Here is a 12,671-nt window from a genome sequence, read left to right on the forward strand (position 1 = left end):
CTGTAGTTGTACAACATGACTTGTTTCTGTTTCAGGCCCGTGTGATGGCATGCCTGTACTTGATGATGGTGAAGTAGAAGTGACAGGTCTGGCCCATGGCAGTCTGGCGACTTTCCGCTGTGTACGCGGCTTCCGACTGGATGGTCCACGACAGACAACGTGTTATCTTGGAAGCTGGAGAACACTGCCTTCCTGCCAACCTAGTACGTCAACTTGTATCTACGTAGTACATGTACATAATGGGCCTTACTTGTCTCAGTATATAATTTATTATTACATAAATTTAATGTAACTTCTTAGGAAGGAAAATTCTGTCACATATCCTGTATTTTGGTTCCACATGTCAGTGGTAGCGTGCGTAGTCCAGTGGTTAGCGATCCTGCCTCTGGACTAAGAGGTTGGGAGTTCGAATCCCGGCTGTTGTCGCTCACCCGACATGCACGCTACTGTTTAGGATCGCAGACCTCAGGACGGGATGTTAAGCCATGGACGACTGTTTATTGTGCTTGTTGAAAAGAGCTAGGGGAATTTCCCCGGTACAATGAACCTGTAAATACTGTACATAGCGTCTGTCTTCTCTGTCACGACCAGGGGAAGATTAGCTCTTCAATGAGCTAAACTGGTTCAAGATCACTTTCTGTTGGTTAAAAGTGTTCCTGACTCCCTACCATAAACTCCCTACCATAAACTAAGTATGAAAGTTCATTTGAGTTGGACAGGACAGGTATAATTTTAAATTACCTATTTATATTAGTAATGAGAAATAGACTGCTCTCCAACTCAAAGGAATTTTACTGAAATTTTCAACAGAATTTCTTCACCAGTATTTCTGACCCCAGTATTAGTATTAGACAATACAGTAATTGTAGACATACTGTATTATGATTTTTCAACACTTTGTTGTGACGTTAGCACTGGCAACTTTGCTATGATGCATGCATGTTGAGCCTTCCCCACACATGCATATTATCAAGCAATGCAAAATTGGTGCCAAACGGCTTACCCTTAAGCAGGGAAAAGGTTATAAAGTCTTTTATGTACAATTTGTATACGTCAATGAATTAGTAACCTATATCAACATGTAGTTTTGTACGTGACATGTGTACATGTGTATAATGGGTAGATGTTATGACCAGGTTGACTGCTCACAATTTCAGTCACCTTTTCATGTAGGTCTCAGGTGGTAATGGGATTAAATCAAGGGGGGCCCACTTGCCCTTTTCCGTAGAGTGTAATCGGCAGTTCTAATTCTACATAGACCATAGACGGCCTGCTCTAATTCAACGTAGTGCGTAATTGCTGCATTTTGCGTAGAGCGTATTCGCCATTTTACGTAGTGCATTGTAGCCACTTGGAATTCAGCGTAGATTGTTGTCAGGACCCCCCCCCCTTGCAGGCCCCCATCAAGGGGGGAATGGCACAAGGGAGGGGGATCATTCTGGCAATTTTGGTGGTAGCTTTGGTACTTTTTTCATATTTTTATGTTTCTAACCTCTGGAAACAGTGATGTACATTTGTACTACATAACATTTGTATGTACTACCTAGTAATTTTTGTGGTGTCTTTTCTATCAGTCTTGTGCCCACAACTTGATGAGATAGTGGACGATGCCCGGATCCGTCTGCTGAGGGATGGTTCGTATGAAAGCTTCTTCCAACAGAACGACCTGAGACAAGGAGCAGAGGTCCTCATATCCTGCGCACCTGGCACCACTCTACAGGGACCACGGAAGGCGGAGTGTGACGACGGCCAGTGGGTGTACAGAGCAGGGCAGGGACAGCCGGTCTGCTCACCAGGTAAAAATCTACTCTGTTACTGACATCAGTTTGCAGCAACATCTGTATGAGCCCTCACTGGAAGATTTACCCTTTTGGGCTAAAGGGCATCAAAAATAAAGAGAAATCCCCAGCTAAGGCCACACCAATATAATTTGTTGTTTTTCAGATTTTTTTTTTGTTAAAATATGAAGCGACAGGGCTAAATTTAAAAAAAACAGGCCAAGGCACCCCATGTTACAATATGAGCCATAAAGTGAACATACCAGGCTGGTTTATAATTAAAACAATAGATTTGAACTTTTGATGAAACAAAATTGCATTGTTACATTGAAAAACTTTAACAACTAGGAAGAAAAGGACTTTTTTCAACCGTTAGGGCCAAAATATGCTATGTCTTTCATTGAGCATTGCAGTTGATTTAGAACCAAAAAAATGTTTTTTTTCCAAATCAGAAGAAATTGGCCAGGACGAATCCGAGAAACAACAAATTAACTTGGTGTGGCCTAACTACATGTGAAAGTTGAGTTATTATTTTGGGTATAAAAATCCTTGTTAAAATGTTTCCAATTGCAACTGTGACTATTCCTAAGAGCAGAAATTGCCATGGATGCTAACAAAACAAATTTGTCATGATTTTTCATGAGAAATGCAGAGAAGTCATGGTTTTCCAAATGTGTTTTTCCATAGATCCATGCCCTGTAAATGGGGTGAACATTCAGCCTGACCATCCTGATGAAGTTAGACATGCAGAGAGAGTGACGTTCCGATGTGCTGATGGTTTTGAAGTGGAGCCTGGACAGACACAGGTAACCCTGACCTGTGAGAGGGGACAATGGACACCGCAGAATCCCACATGCACTGAAGGTAGCTGTGCAGTGTCACAATTCTAGTAGTACGGCTCGGGTTCATTTCTTGAACACACTACATGTAGTTGGAACAGACAGAGTCAGTTCTAACATCCGTGTCCATAATTATAATATCACCAGGGTCCATAATACCGCCACCTTGAGAAATAGTGTGCTTTAAGATATTTTTACTGCAACACATTTTTGATATGCACTCCTTCACACATCAAATGTATACCTAGGGTATGTTGCAGTAAAAATATCTTTAAGCACACTTTTTCTCAAGGTGACAATATTATGGACTATGGTGATATTATGGACACAGATCTTTTCTTCTGATTTTTTCTGTTTCTTTTCAGTTTAATATTATAATTAATACTTTTTGAAAATCAGGTAGAAACTCTTTATACAATGGAATTCAATTCTTTGCTGCCTTTTTTTTTCACATTTGACAGAATTTGTTTCGTAATCTCAAAATGGAAATTTTTGCTTTGAAGTCCATCAAATTTACTGTTTCCCGATCAGATGATATTAATTATTATATAAGATGTCACATTGATGAACTGATGTTACATGTTTTCTGAACAAGCTTGGTGTCCTGTACCAAAGAAGATAGACCATGGATCGTTCAGACCAGACGTCCAGTTTGTGGCCAGTGGTGAAGACATAGAAGTTATCTGTGATGTGAACTATGCACCGTCACGGCAGTCAGGGAAGTCCCGCTGTCATCGAGGCAGATTGTCCACACCGCTCCCACATTGTCAGTACGATCCAGGTAAATCTGCTGCTCAGCATTATTATTACAGTCTTCATCTACTAGTATGTGAATCATTTATCATACCTTAAGTTTTGAATGTTTTGAATTAATGACAATGGCATAATACACACCATTTCCAAAGACACAAATTCCCTTGCTCAGCTTTTAAGCTTTCTGAGATCTGTAGTATATAACTTAAGGCCACAACAATTTGATTTGTTGGTTTTTCAGAAAAAATATGAAGCGACGGAAAAAGATACATGTACATGACTGTATGCCTTATATGCCATCCTATGATAGCCCCAAATGCTGCACACCTGGCTGGTTTAATATTAACACGAATTTTGAATGTTTAATCAAAGAACTAGGAAACATTTAGGAGCTAGGAAACAACTAGGAAAACAAGGATTTTTCTTAACTGTTGGGGATTGAGCATTTTGAAGTTGATTCATCCTGAATATGTTTATGTTGCAAATCAGAAAAAAGTGAAGCGGCCGAATCCGAGAATTGACTGATTAAATTGGTGTGCCCTAAAGTTGGATTGAATTCAAGACAGTAATGACCTAATCTGTTACCATCTCTTATTAGAACCATGTGTGTTGCCTGACTTGCAACATGGCACGTACCTCGGCAGAATCCAGGCAGGGAACCAAGTCAGCCATCAGGAAACAGTCAGCTACAGGTGCAGCCAGGGTCCTGGTCAGGACAGGACGGCACAGTGCTCTGAGGGAACCTGGAGTCAGACTCCTCACTGCAGTCATGGTAAGTTATAATGGCTACTAGCCTCGTATGATGGGGTGATTTCAATCAAGCATCATAGATAAATGAAGAATTGATTTAGATTATGTCTCATCCAAAATAAATTTAATAATACACTGATCTCATTTTCATAATCTATGAGGAAATAACCTAATTCTGTCATGGTAAATTCTGGGAAATTCAAGTTTAGTGCAGGTGAACATTGTAAGATGTAACTTATGCAAATCAGGACCTAATTTGCATAATTGATTAGGAAAATTTATTTATTGCTAGCCTATGAATAAGCCTTCTTTTTTAAAGATTACAAGTTAGACTGTCATTGGCCAACCCCTGTTATTTGGGTGGAAAAAATCTTGTCAACTGATATGACTTATATGCAAACAAAGACCTTATTTGCATAAACAAAGAATAACAATAGAGTTCCATGTTCTCATTCATGTAACTTTGCCAATGATGTGAGCCTCTAATTTATATTTACTGCTGATGAATTATGAAATTTGTAACTCTTCAGTAGCCTAAGGATAGGTTCACATCATTTGGTAAAGGATGCACAACATGTATATGAGGTCATGGAACTCTTAGTCATTTTAGTGTTGTATTCTTTTTTTCTTAACCTATTCAAAAATAGATTCTTAATAATGCTCATCGAAACCATTGTTTTGTAGGTTGCAAAGCTGGATACATCTCCTTCCGTTCTGGTTGTTATAAGATATCGTCTGACACCAAAACACACAGCAGGGCCAGAGCCAGCTGCCGGAATGACGGTGCAGAACTAGTGGCAGTCAGAACTCAGGCTGTGCATGACTTCCTGGTCAGACGCCTTCAGGCAGCACAGTACTGGATAGGGCTGAGAGACTCGGCTCGGGAGGGCAGCTGGCTGTACTCTGATGGGTCATCACTGAGTAACTTTAACAAGTGGGGCAGTGACCAGCCTGATGGAAACTGGTTAGGAGATGAGGATTGTGCTGCCATGCACAAAGAAGATACATACAGATGGCATGACTTTTACTGCAGCAAAAAGTATCGCTACATTTGCCATTATACAATCCTGAGTGAGTACTTGAGTCTCTTTGAATAGCATTTTACAGTTTTCTGGTACAGTATTGTTGTATATTATACAGTATTAGCAGTACAACTGTTACTTACCATACCTGTATATAGCATTGTCAGCCTTTTATCCATAACAAATAGCAACCTACACTATAACTACAAATCTTAGATTAGAGAGGAAATACCACTTTCTCGGTTGGGTTAAGGCAGCCTATGGCATACTATGAGTAGTATTTCATACAGTCATATGCCTGTAACTTTTGATAGCTTGATCACAGCACAACTAAACTTCACACAGTTCTAGTTACTTGAAACACATTGAATAAAGGTTATTTTGTTTTTACTACTTGTGGATTTTGGGGGTAAAAATCAACATTTTGGTTAAAAAAGAGCTGTTTACTTCTGAATCATGTCTTTACGTGCAAGCGGTAACAACACCTTTCATCATGATAGTTTACAAGTAGAAAGCCAACCCCCTGTTTACTATTTTTGTCCGAGGCTATTTTGTTTTAAATGACAGTTACATTGTTTTTTCGGGCCAAAAACGACAGAAACAGCTATTTTTCTGTCATTTTTCGTTAAAAAATCGCCACAGTTAAAAAATATCGACTTATATGCAAAATAGCCTCGGACAAATTTGATAAAAAAGATAATACGTAAACATGGATTACTCTAAAGATCAATTATGCTGTTTTTAGCTGCGCGTAAAGCCGTTTAAGTCATACTCCGTGAATAAAATGCGTAACAACGCGGGTTTACAGTGGAAACATACAAATGACCGCCGGTAACCCTGAATTTGAACGCGCGTTCTATTCGAATGACGTCATATCGAACATGGTGGAACATGATTCGGGTTAGAAACAAGTCTGTGGCCATCGTGCAGACACGCCCGAACTCGAACATGAATATCAGCCTAGGCCGCCTTAACCCAACCGAGTTTGTGTTCTGCAAAATAAGACAGTCAAGTATTTGACTATTTTATGAAATTTCTTGCACTACTGCTTGACATTTGCTTTGCCTGCTAAATCCAGACCGTTTTGGCTGTTTTAATGAATGAATGTGAGAATGTCATCATGCAGACATTTGTTCCTATATTGTGCAGGGAATGAAGTGGGCCTTAGCGGTTTTAAAAAGCTTGCTGGTTCAGCATTACTTGGACACAACAACATGGTACATGAGGATGTAGAAGTGGAGGAGTGTGCAGACCGGTGTAGACGGGAGGCCAGCTTTGACTGCCTGTCATTTGACTACAATGTGGAGAGACAGGAGTGTCAGCTCAGTTCTGACAACAGGTGGACTGCTGAAAGCGACTTTTTGAGCACCATTGGCTTTGACCATTATGAAAGGAGTATGCATATTGTTATTAACTTTGATGTTTTGTTATCATCTTTGAGGAATGTTTACAACATAACTCTGATCTTTATGATCATGTAACAATGAGGCATATCAATCTGTCACATTCCAACATACAGCACAGGATCATACATCAACATTGTACTCAGTCTAGTAAGACTTGTTTAGTATCATGGTAACTGTTTGTGTGGGAACATTCAATTTGGTAAATTCAATGTGTGATGTTCATGGTGGGTGAAGTGTACCTGAGCAAGATTTTGACAAATTATTCAATCTTTGTTAAATAATTATTCGTTCTCAAATGTGACAAATTGATATGCTTATGGATTAATATGCCTCACTCTTAGATGACAAAAAGTTTAATTCCCCGTGTGCACAGGTCTTTAAAGCTGAGATAGTGAGATACAATGTATGTTAAGATATGCCCCGGCTACTTTATCAACTTTGCCTTGCATGTATAAGATATCTTTGCCATGAATGACATATAGATAAATTGAATTTCATTCTTAGAAGTTGATAACCCTTAGTGACTGTGTAAAAAAAATCATCGGTCAACCGTATCGGTCAGGGTTATACCGCCCCTTACGAGGTGACATACATGTACCCTGTCGTTAGCTTAATATAAAATGGGGTTTGCCACGCCTTCGTCTGGGTGATGATGTAATCACCATGTGGCTGACATGGAACAGAGGTTCGCCAGGCCTCCATCCAGGTGATTTGAAGTGAATCACCAACTCCACACATTAGTGTTTGTACCATCGCACACCGGGGCATGCCCCTACTCTTTTTTTGAAAGGTGTGGTGGGTTATTTAGCATGCGTGGGGTGTGGCTTTCCGCAAACACGGGACCTCCATTTAACGTCCTATCTGAGGGATGTGCCTAGCCAAAGCTTAGGTACTCATTTCCACCTGAGTGAAGTGAGGAAAGTCCTGTAAATTGCCTTTCCCAAGGGCACAAGATCGGTGACAAGGTGAGATTCGAACCCACGGCCTCTTGGGGGTGAGCCAAACGCACTATCGATTGCACCACACGACCTCAAGAACAAGACATTAAGTTGATTCATCTACTACTGTAGTCTTGTACATGTACGTTGGTCAATTCTTTTGTATCCACGTATCTGTCTAATAGACCTAAGTCAGGAAAGTCGCTGTGCTTTTGTTGTGTCAATAAGTTCTCTCTGTATCCCACAGATCTGCCGTGCGAACCTCCCATCATCAACGAAAAAGTGGTTTCCTTCTTCAAAGGGACAGAGATCACCATGGACACAGCTCCCCAGTTTGTACAAAATGACATGATCGTGTCCAGGTGTTTTGACATTGGCAAGTACAAACTGCGAGGTTCTGTGGTTCGTACGTGCCTGAATGGGAGGTGGAATGACACGGATCCATCCTGTGGTAAGTGAATCTAAGTTAAATCATGCTAAACTAAGGCCACACCAATTTAATTTCTTGTTTAACGGATTCGCCCACTTCATTTTTTTCCAATTTGAAAAAAAAAATTCAGAATCAACAGCTGCAAAATGCTAACTGCAAGATGCTCATATTTTTCCCTGAACAGTTGAAAACAGTCCTTTTCTTCCTAGTTGTTACATTTATTCCATCTTTCAATACAATGGTATCATTAAAAGTTCAAAATTCATTGACTGTTTAAATTTTGAACCAGCGTGGTGTGTTGACTTCATGGCTCCTATCGTACCATTTTGGGCCATGATAGGATGCCTAAGGCCTGTTTTTATTTTTTGCCTGTCCAATCCATTATTTGTTTAGAAAAATCCGTTAACAAAGAAGTTAAATTGGTGTGGCCTAATAATTTATTATAATACGAGCAATCGCGGTTTTTGTTTACATTGTTTTCATGCAAATTATTTGGAGACATATGCAAATTATTGGTAGGCAAATCAATGAGCTGTCACACGCTTTTTGCCTACCATGGTGTCACGGCAATTGCTCGTATAAAGAGATCTAATTTCTGAGGTATGACATTGTACACTTCAGGCATTCAGGTGTTCAAGATATCATTATTAAGAAGTCCTCAATAACCATGCATCCCATGATGATGAGGACAAAGGTTTATGGTCTATCTCAATCTTTAGTCAGTCTAGAAAAGAGTAGGACATTTACCGGTATAGCACAAAATTGTATGTTCGCTTAGTAGAAATTAGCAATTCAAGAAATTCAACATTCAAGAAATGTTAAAAAAGCCCCCAGTAAATGCAGACTCTGCTTCTTTAAAAATGTGTGATTGTTTGCCATTCATATTTACCAATTGTGTGCTGTAACCTGGTATTTCAGAGGAATCCATTGTAAAAATAGGATTCAGAAATCGAAGAGGGGAGTACTTGAATCGGAACCAGACAGAGTATGGACACTTTGTTGTATACCCTGCTGGAGTCTTCTACCTGGACTGTGACCCGTTACCTAGCAACTATGGCAGCCAGGTGTTCCAGAAGGATAGTCAGCACGTGTACCCACATCTAGTACAGGAGTTTGGGCATGATTACAGAGATGACTCGGGACGCATCAAACTTGTGTGGGTACTCCACAGGGGGCGGTACTTCAGACGTCTGATCTTTGACTCACCTAAGCCAGAGGATACTGGGACCTACACTTGCTACAGTGATAAATATCCACACGTCAAACACAGTGTCAGAATTAAAGTGGAAGGTGGGTTTTCTTTAATTTGGTTTTCTCTGTTTATCTGTCCAAATTTACTACATAGTTTGCTAATTGACTTCAGTCATTAGTTTTATATCAATCAGGCAAAGTTACATACTACATTATGTACCAATGTAATACAATGTATTACATGTACATGTCATGTAACGTTACATGTACCTACAAATTGAGGCAAATATACTATATATAATGTCCAGTTGAATAGTTTGTATGTGTCTTTGTTATACTGTACTGTTTTTTACTATTGATGATTGTCTAAAACTGTGACAGATGGTACCAAATTCAGGGGGATTCAATTGTGCCCCCCCCCCCAACATTATTGACTTGTACATTTGGGAAAGAAATGAGCAATAATTAAAAAGTAAAATGTATTAATTTTCAGTGAGGTGAAAGTTGGAAGTATGTGAAAAAGGTTCAAACTGCAGCACTCCTGCAGCACTGCCACTCATAGTCACTGTCTTTCATATTATACATATTAAACATAACCTAAAGTAACATATCAGTTACATATGTTGCCAAACAGAATTACAAAATACATGTACAACTAGAAAGGCCAATATTTGCTTTGGAGCAAATACAGCGATGGGTTCACCACATTTTACGACATGGCAGGGAAAGAATGGGAAACACAAGGGAAAACAATGATTTACATTGATATAACTATAATATGAAGTAAAATACAACTAAAACAACAGTTGGATAGCTATTCCCTACTTTATTGGTTAGGATTTTTAATTGCATAATGCAAACTGTTGATTTTCAAAATAATAAAAAAACGTCCATGCCCGGCATTCCAATGCTGGAGCAGGAAAGCTTGAAATACCTACCAAAACACTTGAATACAGACATACTGTCAGTATGGAAATGCTTCTGTGCAGGTGTTAATCAAGTTAAATCCCAACAGCCAATCAGCAAGAAGTATAGAGGAAAGCTGCATGCCTATTGGTTGATGCCCTGCATTCCATTCTGATGACTCATGCCCAAACGTGGTAAACAAGGCAGACTAACACAGTAATACATTTGCTATAACACAGCCAAAAAACTCAAATAAAACCATTCTAAAAGCCTGTATCACAATAATTTAAAAAACGCCTAGGGGTATTTGCCCACTGTACCTCCATACCAAATTTCAGGACCTTAGGCCCTAAAATGAAGAAGCTGAATCCATTTAAAGATATGGCAGGAGGAGGAGGAGAAGGAGAAGAAACATCAGAAAAAGCAATATGGTTTCACCACACCACTTCGTGGTGTGGTGAACCCATAATTATTACAAAGCAGGACAAGTACTGTAACATCAGTTTACCTGGTTCTTCAGATGTGACATGCCCGGATCCTGGGATCCCAGCATACAGCAGGAGGGTTGGAAATTCTTACCACGTCAACAAATTCATCATGAATGAACACGTGACCTACTCGTGCCAGGAGGGCTTCCAACTGCAGGGTGTTCCTGACATCTGGTGCCGGTGGGACGGTACATGGTCACACACAACACCAACTTGTGCAGGTACAAACATATAGTCTTCACTACTTGTGAGAAATTGGGCTGGTCTCAATCATGATGTTTCTGACTCAGGGAGAAGAGTTGCTGTAACAGTTACAGTTCTACTTGGTAACCCGTAACCCAGGTGAGTGGTCATACCATTCAGGTGGTAATACCGTTCACCTTGAAGTGGCCTAATAGCCTTGTTATGTGGTGACCACGTAAAAGAAAATATATATAATATTATATAAAATCTAAAGATACATCATTGTAGCAGTTCATTAGTCATGTATAGATTAACTAGGTAGTAGATCATTCATCAATCAGTGACTGATTTGAAAGGTAGCACATACCTCCAAATTTTCAACGTTCACTGTATGTCTTGATCATGGAGTAACCTAGTCATTGAGACTTTTGTACTAGTAGACTTTTAATGTATGTTACCTTTCAAAACAGTCACTTATTGATGAATATTCTATCTTTAAAAGTACGTTGTAAGTGTACGCATTGCCAGTAAATATGACATTGTTCACTTCTGCAGGATCTAGAGGCATTCAGACTTATTGAAGATTTTAGGAGGCTTCAAGCACTTCATATCCAAAATTATTTGCTTTGCAGGAAAAAAAGGTCTTATGAAGTTTATAACTCTGCTTGATCTCATCTTACTGGTATTTACTGCATTACAGAGTAGAGTGTTACCATCATCTCTTGTGATGGATACGGGTGTTCTGGACCGGGCCGTACTTAATGGTACAGCCCAGTTTTCTTTACGGTACAACCCGGGCCTCCAATTGTTCCAAAGAACAATTCGAACATGTTTCACCCTAACCGCGTGCACCGCTTGCAAAAATTCGAATAGAAAATTTCAACATTGGAATTGATGGGCGTTTTGGAGGTTTAGGGAAACCAAATATGCACTCATTTCGCATTGAAAGGCGCATTTTCTTGGGTGGGTATGACATAAATAAAATACAACACGGGGTATTCCGCATCACCCTCGGTCCCAGCCCAACCACGGATGTGGCTGTCGGGTGATCCGACACGCGGTTGGGCTGGTACCTCAGGCAATATGGAATACCCCGTGTTGTATACTACTACAGACTACAGAACAAACTAATGTCAATGATAATACCACTGTTTCTCCCAGCAATAGTGAGCTGTCCTGCACCAGCTGTACCAGACAACGGTGACATGAGGGGACAGACGTTCTTTGCAAACAGCACAGTGTCCTTCAGCTGTAGACCAGGCTTCATTTTGAGTGGTCCCAGAGAGATCACATGTCTGACCAGTGGGCAGTGGTCAGACAGTTTCCCAACTTGTAACGTGCTAGGTAAGTACAAAGTTAACTAGAATTCCGAGACCTCATACCTCCATGAAATATGATCTTGATATGTAAATGTAAATTTCTTCTTTAATTGTTCAAATGACCTCTGCATTAACACGATATATGCATCATGATGTATGTTAACTTTTGATTAACTTACAGATGTCCCAAGTATGACATTCTCATCATTCACCATTACGAAATCATAGAATTTTCACATTAATTATGCAAATTAGGTCATCATTTGCATAATTAGTATCTGTTGAACTTCCGCCTGCCATAGGTTACATAGTATAATGTAAAACACAGTATAATAGAATTTCCTCATTAATTATGCAAATAAAGTCCTCATTTGCATAAGTTGCATTTAATTATGTACATCTCTCTCTCAGCTACCTACACACCAAAAATAATGAAAATATGTTGTTCCTGTCTGGACTTATTGGCTTTTAAACATTTCGCCAGAAAGTGCCCTGCAGTTCCAGAACAAGCCGCTAGGGGGCCCAAACTCATATGACTTCTTCCCAAGCACGAGAGCTACCTTCCATCAAAATTTCATGACCCTAGCATGTCCAGATCGCGAGATATCAAAACCGGAAGTTGCGCTGCAGTACCAAGGGAAGCCACTAGGGGGACCAAAATCTCATCA

General features: G+C 39.8%; 1 pseudogene; it reads left to right on the top strand.

Annotated features, from left to right (window-relative positions):
- The window catches only part of LOC109484904, a 94,264-nt pseudogene that overhangs the window by 47,367 nt on the left and 34,226 nt on the right, over positions 1-12,671 (top strand).

Source organism: Branchiostoma belcheri, unplaced genomic scaffold (assembly GCF_001625305.1).
Source record: "Branchiostoma belcheri isolate BF01 breed outbred unplaced genomic scaffold, Haploidv18h27 scaffold71, whole genome shotgun sequence".
In the NCBI taxonomy this organism is placed as follows: domain Eukaryota; kingdom Metazoa; phylum Chordata; class Leptocardii; order Amphioxiformes; family Branchiostomatidae; genus Branchiostoma; species Branchiostoma belcheri.